The 11059-nt window shown below is 33.6% G+C and overlaps 1 non-coding gene across 1 annotated transcript; it reads left to right on the forward strand.

Annotated features, from left to right (window-relative positions):
- Positions 1–299: 299 nt before the first annotated feature.
- On the forward strand, positions 300–405 carry LOC131169882 (small nucleolar RNA R71). The gene has a single exon (XR_009140834.1). It is a non-coding gene; the product is annotated as a small nucleolar RNA R71 (small nucleolar RNA).
- Positions 406–11059: the final 10654 nt, after the last annotated feature.

Raw genomic sequence — 11059 nt, forward strand, 5'->3', positions numbered from 1 at the left:
TTTGGTAATTCATTAGGTATGCTACGGGAACATATCATGGCTTGCCAGAGATAAGGTGTGACATAGATCATGTTGAATGGACCAAGATCATACATTCTAGCATCTTCCTTGTTTTGAATTGGAGCTGGCCCTTTTGGACTAGTCCAAAAATAAGTATTCTTTGCAATTTTCTCCAACAGCTCATAAGCTTCATCTTTATGCTTAATGATGAATTCACCTCCAGTTTGAGCATCAATAATCCCTCTAATGGTAGGAGTAATATTTGTGTAGAAATTTTTTATTAATCATCCATTTAGGAATAGCAAGATGTGGACATTGTCTCTCTAACTCCTTCCATCTCATCCATGACTCATAAAGAGTCTCATCTTCTCTAGGCCTAAAAGTAGTCATTTGATTCCTTAGTTCTTGAGTTTTTCCAAGTGGAAAATATTGGGCAAGAAATGCACCAGCGAGCTGCTCCCAATTTGTGATTGAATTATGAAGTAAAGAATCAAGCCAATCTAATGCTCTATCCTTTAAAGAGAACGGAAACAATTTCAGCATTGTTGTATCATCAAATATTCCAGGTTATTTTTGCATATCACATATCATAACAAACTTCTTAATATGAGTATGACGATTTTCTAATGGATGACCCCCCAAACTGAGAATTATGAATCATTTGAAGTACCTCAAAATCCATCTTATAGCTATTTGCATAAATCATTGGCCTTGCAATGCTCGCTCTCAAATCATCAAAATGAGGAAATGTATGATCCATCATACTTCCCCTAAGCACATTAGCATTGACAACTTCTTCCCCACGAGCATCATTCTCATTGTTCTAATTGTTTACACCATTACCACTACCAATTCTAACTCTTTCTTCAGCCAATTTGGGTTTAATTCCAGTGGCTCTCAAAGCTTTTTTCCTTTTTTTAGTTTCTTACTTGTTGGTTCTACAAAACTTCTTAATTTCAGGATTAAATAAGAGAGATATGTCACATGTACTTTTGGCTCTTCTCATAAAAGATCAAAAAGTACCTAAAAAGATTAACAAAACACAAACTAAAAAGATAATAAAAATAAAAATTATAAACAATTAAAATAATCAAGAATATAATCTTAAACAAATAACTCCCCGACAACAGCACCAAAATCTTGATGTGGCCCAACCGTAAGTGCACGAGTCATTCAAATAGTATAGAAAAGATAACATTCTCTCGAAGAGTTGTATTATAAATTGAATTTTTGATATAAAAATATACTAATCTAAACTAATTTTGGGGTAACAATTAATTAAATGAAGAGATTGGGAATTAAAGGGTATATTTGTAAATTTAATAAAGAAAATGCTTGAATAGAAAATTTCACTAAAATTATAAGAAATAAATTGAGCTAAATGGAATAAGGTAAGAATTAAAGTAACAAGCAATTAAAATCAATTAACAATCAACAATAATAAAAGGATGATTCTAGAGTTTAGGAGTTTCTATTTAAGCTATTTTGGGATTTTAAATTGGTTATCCAAACATATACAATTATGGGTTTCAAAGAGATTAATTCTCAAATCCTTTGAAAGTTCATTTGAGTGAGACAAAGGGTACCTTAATTAACTTAATCCTACTTTCATAGAGTTAAAATTAATCAAGACTCATTAGGTTCTTTAATCAATCTATTAATCCTCTTAATTTAGGTTCTTTAATCAATCTATTAATCCTCTTAATCCTTAGTTTATTTCTAGATCTAAGTTAATTAAATCCAATTTCTTGATTATCTATCACTGGATTTTCTCCTTTTGGTGCTTCAACCAAGGATTATGAATACAACTTAATGGGATCCTACACTAAGTAAAACACCCTACTCCTCCGTAAGATGTAACATGATCCCGTAGTACACCTAATGAATTATCATACTTCGCCTACCGGTGACACATTAAATATACTACAATGGATTTTTATATAATTTTCATAAAATTTAAATCACCGATTAAAATCTGGTGTTATAAAAATTTTTCAAAATTTCGGTAAAGTGCCGGCTGTATTTTGAGAAAACAGTTCTTCAAAACCTGTAAAGAAACACACTCCTAATATGTTTTCTCAAATACAACTCCAATAACTTCATTTCAACTCACAATTCAAATCTCAATAATCAATCAATTCATTTTCAAACCAATCTCATCATAAAAGAAACATTTCATTGATTACAAGACTCAAAATTAATATTACAAAACTATTCAGGTAAATGAAATCTCAAATTTACATTTACAATAATTTACATTTAATTACATACCAAAATATTTTACAAGAATTTTTATGCAACTGCTCAAATAATTTACATACATATTATTACATGCATACATCAAAACCTATGTATATGGGTATACCTATGATATACCTGGAGTTGATCTGAATGTGTCTTCAAAGAAGCTTACTCAATTGCTCTATGCTCTTTTCACCTGCGACAGCAAACAAAGCTATCGCTGAGTGGTGAACTCAGTAGTGCACAACTATAATTTAAAACATAGTACAATATACATTGATAAAATTTACAGCAATTAATTTGGAAATCTGAATACTCATCAAATTCCAAAACTCAAAATATTCATTGCCAATAATATAAATCATTTGTATAAAATGACATTGGTCACAAAATTCAATTTATCAAATCATAACTAACCATTTAAGGTAATTCCAACAAAATCAATTATACATAAATCACAATTGAAATCACAATTCTTTACTATTCAAAAGCCATTCTTTATCTTAAAAGCCATTTTTTTATCTCAAAAACCATTCTTTATCTCACTAACTGTGCAAGACTAATCCGAAAGGGCCATCTTCGGGGTGATTCTAACTCCCTATGGTCGGGGAGGTCGAATCATCGTGCACAGTATACATCACAATAATGAAACTTCCACAAGGGCCATAACATATAAACTTAGATCTAACCTCTAATAAGAGGAGAATCTAAGCCTGTGCACGTACCATGGTAATCAAAACACAACTAACTCCATTGTCTTCTCAAAAATGAGAGAGACAGGTAATAACCTTGTCAAGCATCTATAGTGAGATATAAAACAATATCACAATCCTTTTAGTGAGCATAAATCACAATACAATTCGATTCAAAGTCAATTCCAATATCCAATAATTTCTATACTCATCACAATTCAAATCATAAATTTGCATTTTTCCATGCAAATTGCCCATCACAATTCAAAACATGTTCTATCACAATTTTCTAAAACATAATTTATTCAATTCACAACAATGCTTAATACTTGTGGAAATACCATTTCACAAAGCTAAATTCATACATACTATAACAATTTCAATAATCATTGAATTAAATCCAATACTTGTTAAACATAATACATAAGAAAAATATGTCATTTAATCATATGAAATATTCAGAACAAAATCAGTTAAAAACTAGTTGTGCACAAACCTCTGATAAATGTCTCTTGGTCTTGACTCAGTGTTTCCTACCCCTCCCCTGAGTCTTTGCTAACTGAAACACACAATTTGAGGTGTTTTAGTACTCATTTAAACTGTCTCTAACAATAAGGCTTAATAATTAATTTATTGAATTCTATTATTTTTCTTAGTCAACCTAAAATGTTGACCCTTGATGCACTCTAGATGAATTAGGTTTAATGTTACCAATATGTCACATTTTATAGCCTTTTAGTGTTGGTACATGTTACCAAATTCACTTTCAAGTATATTGCATTTTATTGCAATTTACCGAATTTCGGTATACTAATTTGACCTAACCGGATGACCTAGTTCCCTCAGTTTCCAGGTTTCGGTCCAAACTACAAACTTGTAGGTCTATGTCTTATTACACGCGGGGGAAAATTTCAAGTCATTCTGAGTTGTGTAGACCAAGTTATGGTCAATTTACCAATGCTGGACAGAATGCATCAAAATGGTAACTTTTGGTCATTTTTAGGTCACTTTTGGTTCGGCCAGTTTTGGTACCTGAACTTGTGCAAGCTATTTGGCTTGATTACGGCCATTTTTGGGCTTTGGTGTCTTCATAAGAATTGTAAATCTATGTCTAAACTATTCATGGTAAAAATTTCAAGCCAATTGGACTTGTTTTGAATGAGTTATGGCCAAAACACTAACTGCTGCCCAAATGGTCATTTTTCAGGCTTTCAAGTCACTATTCCGAATTTGGTCATTTTGCAAGTCACCTTCTAGGCAGAATTTTTGTAAGCTTCCTTCATGAAAGTTGGCACATTTTGTGCTTAGTTTCACCTCCAATTGGTCTCATACCAATTGGAGTCACACACTTAAGGTTCTAAGCCAAAACATACACTGCCCTATTACACATTGTTCATCATTTACCAATTGCACATTCAACACTTACCAAATTAACTCTTCCATGCCAATTCTAGTTGTACCATACCATTAACACATTTTACTTCACATTTTTTGTCATTTTGGTAGCTTGTAACCACTTTCAACATACACACTATAATACAGAATTTTCCAAAGTCCCATTTACAACAATTCAACCACATGACATACCTTATTTACATGTCCAAATTCAAACAATTATTCATATACACATGCTGCCCTCAATGATATCATAATTCAACAATATTTCATGAACTCAAACACTTCAATCTTCTTCATGAGGCTGCCACAAGTTTACACATACCTATCAATTTCCATTTTCACTTTTCAAGCTTACAAATCAAACCTTACACATGGAATTCAACTACAATACAATCAAACATTTAAATCATCATTCAAATCACTATTTACATGCAAGAACAAGCTGTTCATAGTGAGGTTTCATGGCTGCCAAAATGGTGCACCACCATTAACTCATCAAACTTCAAAACTTCTTCCACAAATCAACTCACCACAACATCTACTCAAAGTTTAATGAAACAAGAATCAAAAATACACACTTACCACTTTTGAAGTTCTTCAAAACCTCACCAAAACTTAACTTTCTTGCTCCCTAATTGTGCCCAAGTTGTATAGAACAACTTTAGTAAAGAGACCTAGAAGGATTGATGGCTTGATGATGGTGGTTTTACCCTTGCACGGTAGACGGCCATGGATGGAAGCTTGCGAGAAATGGGTTCGGCAATGGAGAAGAATAGATGAGGAAGAAGGCTGTTAGTGGAGGTGGTTGTCCCAAGTTTGATTATGTGTCAAATGTATTAAGTTAGTGGAGCACTAATTGAATAAAAGTATATTTTAATGTTAAACTTTCCAATTTTTTACATTTTCCTCCTCTATTTTGCTATTTAGATTATGTACCACTATTTTAATTTTTCATGATATTTTCCAAGTGTAATATCATTTATTTTTAATGGACATTTAGGTCATGTCACACCCTACTCCCCTGTGAGGCGTAACATGATCCTGTAGTATACCTAATGAATTACCGTACTTCGCCTACCGATAACCCATTAAATACACTACAAGGGATTTTAAAACAATTTTCGTGAAATTTAAATCATCGATTAAAATCTGGTGTTAGAAAATTTTTTCAAAATTTCTGCAAAGTGCTGGCTGTATTTTGATAAAATAGTTATTCAATCCTGCAAAAGAAAATCCTCCCAATATGTTTTCTCAAATACAACTCCAATAACTTCATTTCAACTCACAATTCAAATCTTAATAAACAATCAATTCATTTTCAAACCAATCTCATCATAAAGAAACATTTCATTGATTACAAGACTTAAAGTTTATATTACAAAACTATTCAAGTAAATGAAATCTCAAATTTACATTTACAATAATTTACATTTAATTACATACCAAAATATTTTACAAGAGTTTTTATACAACTGCTCAAATAATTTACATATATATTATTACATGCATACATCAAAATCTGGGTACATGGGTAAACCTGAAGCTCATCTGAATGTCTCTTCAAAGAAGCTTACTCAATTGCTCTATGCTCTTTTCACCTGTGACAGCATACAAAGCTATCGCTGAGTGGTGAACTTAGTGGTTCACAACTATAATTTAAAACATAGTACAATATACATTGACAAAATTCACAGCAAATAATTTGGAAATCTAAATACTCATCAAATTCCAAAAACTCAAAATATTCATTGCCAATAATGTAAATCATTTATATAAAATGACTTTGATCACGAAATTCAATTTATTAAGTCATAACATTCAAGGTAATTCCAACAATTTATTGGAAATAAAGATTAATTCTAACAAAATCAATTATACATAAATCATGATTGAAATCACAATTCGTTACTATTCAAAATCATTCTTTATTTCAAGAATCATTCTTTATCTTAAACCATTCTTTATCTCAAAAACCATTCTTTATCTCAAAAACCATTCTTTATCTCACAAACTATGCAAGACTGATCCGAAAGGGCCATCTTCAGGGTGACTCTAACTCCCTATGGTCGGGGAGGTCGAATCGGATTCTAACTCCCTATGGTCGGGGAGGTCGAATTATCGTGCACAGTACACACCACAATAATGAATCTTCCAAAAGGGCCATAACATAAAACTTAGATCTAACCTCTAATAAGAGGAGAATCTAAGCCTGTGCACGTACCATGGTAATCAAAACACAACTAACTCCATTGTCTTCTCAACAAATGAGAGAGACGGGTAATAACCTAATCAAACATCTATAGTGAGATATAAAACAATATCATAATCCTTTTAGTGAGCATAAATCACAATACAATTCAATTCAAAGTCAATTCCAATATCCAATAATTTTTATGCTCATCACAATTCAAATCATAAATTTGCATTTTTCCATGCAAATGCCCATCACAATTCAAAACATGTTCTATCACAATTTTCCAAAACATATTTTATTCAATCCACAACAAAGCTTACGACTTGTGGAAATACCATTTCACAAAGCTAAATTCATACATACTATAACAATTTTAATAATCATTGAATTAAATCCAATGCTTGTTTAACATAATACATAAGAAAAAATATGTCATTTAATCATATGAAATATTCAGAACAAAATTAGTTAAAAACTAGTTGTGCACAAACTTTTGATAACTGTCTCTTGGCTCTGACTCAGTGTTTCCTTCCCCTTCTCTGAGTCTTTGCTAACTGAAACACACAATTTGAAGCGTTTCAGTACTCATTTAAACTGTCTCTAACGATAATGCTTAATAATTAATTTATTGAATACTATTATTTCCTTAGTCAACCTAAGATGTTGACCCTCGATGCATTCTAGGTGAATTAGGTTTTAATGTTACCTATATGTCACATTTGTAGCCTTTTAGTATTGGTACATGTTACCAAATTCACTTTCAAGTATATTGCATTTTATTGCAATTTGCCAGATTTCGATGTACTATTTTGACCTAGCAGAACGATCTAGTTCCCTCGATTTTCAGGTTTTGGTCAAAACTACAAACTTGTAGTCTATGTCTTATTGCACGCGGGGCAAAATTTCAGGTCATTCTGAGTTGTGTAGACCAAGTTATGATCAATTTACCAATGCTGGACAGAATGCATCAAAATAGTAACTTTAGGTCACTTTTAGTTCGGCTAGTTTTGGTACATGAACTTGTGCAAGCTATTTGGCTTGATTCTGGCCATTTCTGGGCTTTGGTCTTCAAAAGAGTTGTAGATATGTGTCTCAACTATTCATGGTAAAAATTTCAGGTCAATTGGACCTGTTTTGAGTGAGTTATGGCCAAAATACTAACTGCTGCCCAAATGGTCAATTTTCAGGCTTTCAAGTCACTAATTCGGATTTGGTTGTTTTTCAAGTCACCTTCTAGGCAGAATTTTGTTAAGCTTCCTTCATGAAAGTTGGCTAATTTCACCTCCAATTGGTCTCATACCAATTGGAGTCACACACTTAAGGTTCTAAGCTAAAACACACACTGCCCTGCTACACACTCTTCATCACATACCAAAGGACACATTCAACACTTACCAAGTTACACATCCATGCCAATTCTGGTTTGTACCATAACATTAACACACTTTACTTCACATTTTTGGTCATTTTGGCAGGTTGTAACTACTCTCAACATACACATTATAACCCAGAATTTTCCATGTCCAATTACAACAATTTAACCACATGACATACCTCATTTACCTACCCAATTCCAAACCATTATTCATATACATATGCTGCCATCATAAGCAACATAATTCAATAATATTTTATGAACTCAAACACTTCAATCTTCTTCATGAGGCTGCCACAAGATTACACATACCCATCAATTTCCATTTTCACATTTCAAGCTTACAAATCAAACCTTACACATGGAATTTAACTTCAATACAATTAAACATTTAAATCATCATCCAAACCACAGAATAACATATCTTGATATACACTTCAAGTTTGCCGAATTATACCTCTCTTTCAATTTACTTCCAAGCTTCCAAAATCAAGTGTACTTTCACATATACTTAGTATACATCACCCAATTTATTCCTACACACATAAACACTTAATCAACACTTTAATCTACCATTTACATGCAAGGATAAACTGCCCTTATTGAAGTTCCATGGCTGCCAAAAATGTACCTCTCCCTTAACTCATCAAACTTCAAAAATCCTTCCACAATTCAACTGCCCATAATATCCATACAAAGTTTAATGAAACAATAATAAAAAATATATACTTACCACTTTTGAAACTCTTCAAAACCTTGACTAAACTTGATTTTTTTACTGCTTATCTACTGCCCAAGTGGTGTAGAACAATTTTAGTGAAGGGAAGTGTAAGGAAATTGGCTTGGAGATGAAGGATTGAAGCTTGCATGGAGCTTGTGAAGTGCGGCCATGGAGGTTTCCTTTTAAGAGTAATTCGGCTGGCTATCCAAGGTTGAAGAAGGTGAGTTATTTCTGCCCAAAAGATGTGTAGTGGTCCACTTAGGTGAGGTGAGTGGAGCACTAAGTGAGAATTAATATTTGTTTATTCTTAATTTTCCAAATTCTCACATTAAGCTCCCATCTTTTGCTATTTGAATTAGGTACCACCAATTTAATTTTTCATGACATTTTCCAAGTGTAATATCATGTATTTTTAATGGACATTTAGGTCAAAAGACAACTCGGGGTGTCAAATGACCACAATGCCCCTGGTCGGGTTGCATTCCCGATTTTTCGGTAACACCGAGTTTTGTCGTTTTCTCGATTTCTCACTTTTCTTTGTACTAATTAATTAATTTTTCTTCGATATGTCTAATGGTATTTATACTTCAATAGACATTTATTTAAGTCCTAAAAATATTTTCTAGGGTTCCCCACAATCCAGGGCTAGTCAATAGTCCATACCGCAACTTCCTGGTGCGGTCACCCATCGTTAGGGTTCTCGGCTCGTTTAACTTGGTTAAATTTCATTACTATTATTTTTCCTTTATTTTTCTTGTATTTTCTTTTCTTGTATTTCATTACTTTATGTCTCCTCATCAATATTTAAATGTAGTTCTAGGCATTCTAGCTATCCGGACAGACACTGGTTACTGGAACAGTAGAACGCACTACCGAACATAGGGTTATTACAGGTCAAAAGATAACTCAGGGTGTCAAATGACCACAATGCCCCTATTCGGGTTGCATTCCCAATTTTTTCGGTAGCACTGAGTTTTGTCGTTTTCTCGATTTCTCGTTTTTCTTTGTACTAATTATTTTTTTTTTTTTGATATTTCTAATGATATTTATACTTCATTAGATATTCATTTAAGTATTAAAAATATTTTCCAGGGTTCCCCGTGGTCCAAGGCTAGTCAACGGTCCACGCCGCAACTTCCCGGTGTGGTCACCTTTCGCTATGGTTCTCGGCTCGTTTAACTTGGTTACATTTCATTGCTATTATTTTTCCTTTGTTTTTCTTGTATTTCCTTTTCTTGTATTTCATTATTTTATGTCTCCTCACTAACATTTAAATGTAGTTCTAGGCATTCTAGCTGTCTGGACAGACACTGGTCACCAGAACAGTAGAACATACTACCAAACATAGGGGTGTTACAATTCTCCCCCCCCCCCCCACCCCCTTAAAATAAATTTCATCTCGAAATTTTACCTGGCATCAGTCTCTGAACAGCTGTGGTGTTGTCTCCTCATATCCTCTTCATGTTCCCAAGTAGCTTCCTGGCCTAAATAATGCTTCCACAGCACTTTAACCAGATGTATCTGTTTATTCCTCAGCTGCTTCACCTCATATGCCTGAATTTATATAGGTTCTTCCTCATATGAGAGGTCTGCATTTATCTCAATCTCTTCAACTGATAGAACATGAGATGCGTCAGAGCTGTACCTCCTTAACATGGACACAAGGAAGACACTGTGTATCCTTTCTAGCTCTGGAGGTAATGCTAACCAATATGCTAAAGGACCCACTCTCTCCAGAACCTCATATGGTCTGATAAAGCGAGGACTCAGTTTCCCCTTTCTGCCAAATCTCATAATCCTCTTCTAAGGAGAAACTTTGAGGAATACCTTATCACCCACTGCATATTCAATATCTCTTCTCTTCATATCAACATAGGACTTCTGACGGTCTGATGCAATCTTGAGTCTATCTCTGTTCAATCTGATCTTTTCCTCTGTTTGCTGAATAATTTCTAGCCCAATCATCTTCCTTTCACCTACTTCATCCCAACATAGGGGAATTCTGCACTTTCTGTCATATAAAGCTTCATATAGAGGCATCCCAATGCTTGATTGGTAGCTGTTGTTATAAGCAAACTCAATCAAAGGCAAGTGTACATCCCCAACTACCTTTAAGCTCAATCACACAAGCCCGTAGCATATCCTCCAATATCTAAATTACCCTCTCAGACTGGCCATCTTTCTGTGGGTGGAATGCCGTGCTGAAGTTCAATCTAGTTCCTAGGGCTCTCTGAAGACTACCCTAGAATATAGAAATGAATCTAGGATCTTTGTCTGATACAATTGATACTGGCACTCCATGTAGTTTTACAATCTCATTTATGTATAATCTAGCCAATCTCTCTAACTATAGTCCATCTAGACTAGCAAAAAGTGAGCAGACTTGGTTAGTCTATCAACTATGACCCATACTGCATCATGACTATTTTGTGTCCTCG

The sequence above is a fragment of the Hevea brasiliensis genome, chromosome 1, assembly GCF_030052815.1.
Source record: "Hevea brasiliensis isolate MT/VB/25A 57/8 chromosome 1, ASM3005281v1, whole genome shotgun sequence".
Classification (NCBI taxonomy): domain Eukaryota; kingdom Viridiplantae; phylum Streptophyta; class Magnoliopsida; order Malpighiales; family Euphorbiaceae; genus Hevea; species Hevea brasiliensis.